Genomic DNA, 2,816 nt, shown 5'->3' on the forward strand with positions numbered 1-2,816 from the left:
AGCGGCCCGCCCCCCCCCACCCCGGGGGGGGTGTTGGGAGCCTCTCCCGCCTCCTCAGCAGCGCTAAGGATGTCCCCCGCTGGCAAGTGGACATCCCCCGAGGGCTCCCGGGCTGCCAGAGGGATCCCCCAGGGAGTGAGTCTAAGCCAGTAGGTGGTCATCCCCTGAGGGGTCCCAGACTGCGAGAGGGCACAGGCCGGGCTGAGGGACCCCACCGAGTGCACAAATTTTTGTGCACCAGGCCTCTAGTCTATATATATAAAACTCTAATATGCAAATAGACCAAACAGCAGAACAACTGAACAACTGGTTGCTATGATATGCGCTGACCACCAAGGGGCGCATGGGGAACATGGCAGGCGTCGGCTGTGGTGGGATTGTGGAGCAGGTGAGCGGGGGCACCAGACCAAGGTGGGGTGCCAGTCGCTGTCATTGGAGCGAGCCTCTGGCGGTTACTGAAAATTCTTTGCTCCTGCGTGCCACAGTCCCACCCGGCACTTACATCCGCTGCCTGCGCCGGCCCCACTTGCACCCACTGCCAGTGCCAGAGTCGCTGCTTGCACCTGCTGCAGGCACCCAGTGCCGATCCCAATTGCCTGGCCACAATTGCCCCTGAGGGCTTCTCCACCTCCCCTGCTCCTGAGGGGGAATCAGGGCAGCAGCTGCCACTTGCACCCGCTGCTGGCACCAGCCCCAATCGCTCCACACTGTCAGCAGGTGCGATCGGGGCCGGCGCCATCAGTGAGTGGAAGTGGTGGTGGTGGGAGCAGGGCTGCGGCAGACAGGGAACCAGGCACCATGGTGGGAGGGGCCGAGCAGGGGCGCAGAGGATGGGCCGAGACCCGGCCCTTTGCCCACCGCTGCCTCTTGGCCCACAGTTCCTTTTCAAGGTGCACGAATTCATGCACTGGGCCCCTAGTGTCAAGAAAACCCTTAGCACAAAGGTTTGTAATACTACGTGGGCATCTGAATTTGGGAGACATTTACCACATCTGGTTGTGCTACTCTGACCTATTTACTGAACAAAATGAAAGATGCTAGTTTGGGGCAGGGCCCTATAACCAGTCTGGGATGCCAAGCAAACTGCTCTTCAACTGAGGTATATAATCTAGCAGGTCTGTTAGTGTTTGAAGCAGATTATCATGCTACCTGAGTTATCTATCATGAACCGGGTCACATCTGACAAAGTCATAAGATTGAATATGCACAGCAGCAGTCCAAAACCAAATGGAAACGAGGTGGGTTTTAGCAGGTCTTGAAGGCATAGGTAAGCTGCATGAGTAAGTGTCACAAATGCCCATGTTCTTTGCCTCCTTCCCTCTCAACCTGCACCTATAGTTATATGGAGCATTCCCTATGACCAGTTAACTGATGAAGAAATATTTGAGCCTGGTTTACAGATGGCTCTGTATGAAATGCTGTCGATGTGCCAAATTAGACAACTGTAGTACTATAGTCTCACTCTGGATTGACCCTGAAGGACAGTAGTGAAAGATAATATAGGAGTGGCTCTTCTTACTATTTTCCCTGGTGATCCGCTAATGAAATTTTGACTTACCATGTCCTGACGGTGTCTTTGCTGGTCTAGAAGTCTGTTTCCAGGGAAGAAAGCTTCTATCAGAAGATAGGGCAATGATTCCATCACACTCGAAGCTGAGCCTGCTAGCTGGTCACTTGGACTCCTCATGTCAATCTATCAAGAGGGGTTATCCTAGTAGCTTGCGTGATTGATTGATTGATTTTGATTACAAAGTGAAAATTGGGACACTAAAACTCAATGAGGGTAAAGAGGAATATGTCTGGAATGCATGAGATTCCTTGGGGTGCCCCTTTATATTCCTGTTCTTGCCAAATTACTCCTTTAGTTTCTATATTCCTAGACTATATTCCATGTCTAATTCTGTGAAAAACAGCTCTCATGTCTTCTGCAGGACACCTATGTCATTGAACTTGAGAGTTTGGCGGCAACAGGAGATCCAGTGGGGTCTTCCTTTCCTCATGGATTCCACCTATTCTCACAAGTTCTAATGTGTCTTTGCTTCTGCACTTCATGTCCCACTTCCCTTCCCAACTGCCTCCCTGCTGACATCAGACTGCAATAAGAAACACTGCTCTGCGATTGCATAAGGTCAATTCCTTATAATAAATCCTTTATTGTATGAACCCTGACTGGTATATCTTCCTACATTTCTGACTTATTCTAACTTTTCTATTCTGACTCCTCCTTGCTGGCCTGGTCCTCATTTTGTTCATGTTTTCTAGGTTTTAACATCAATTCTCTTCTCTCTCTTTACACTTTTCTGTTTAGACATTCTTTCTAGACAAGCTCACCAATATGCCTTTTCTTTATAAATTGTACCCCAGATCAAACTTAACTCTTGAGTGATATTTTCTGCCAGTACTCAGCATATTTCTAATTCGATATTTCATAGGTATCCTAGACTCAAAATTCCAAAAATAAATTCATGTTCTTGATCTTGGTATGGGCACTATACACCCAGTAGGTAACGTAAGCTATATATCAGTGTCTATTTAGCACTTATCATAAAGCTTTGTAATTATACCCTCAGGCCCTCTAGACTACAAGGTGTTAAAGGAAGACACTGGTATGTTATTCTTCTTATCCTAAGCACTCAGTATGCCGAACAATACATAGTAGGCACTTAATACATGTTTAATAAATGAAAACATTAATAAACAAACAAATGACTGAATGGATGGATTTATAGAAAAGATAGAAATTGCAGAGAGATAGTAAATGACAATATAGAAGAGTAATAGAGCAGAGTTCTAAAAAAAGCTATAACCTGACAATT

This window comes from Myotis brandtii, unplaced genomic scaffold (genome assembly GCF_000412655.1).
Source record: "Myotis brandtii unplaced genomic scaffold, ASM41265v1 scaffold48, whole genome shotgun sequence".
NCBI lineage: Eukaryota > Metazoa > Chordata > Mammalia > Chiroptera > Vespertilionidae > Myotis > Myotis brandtii.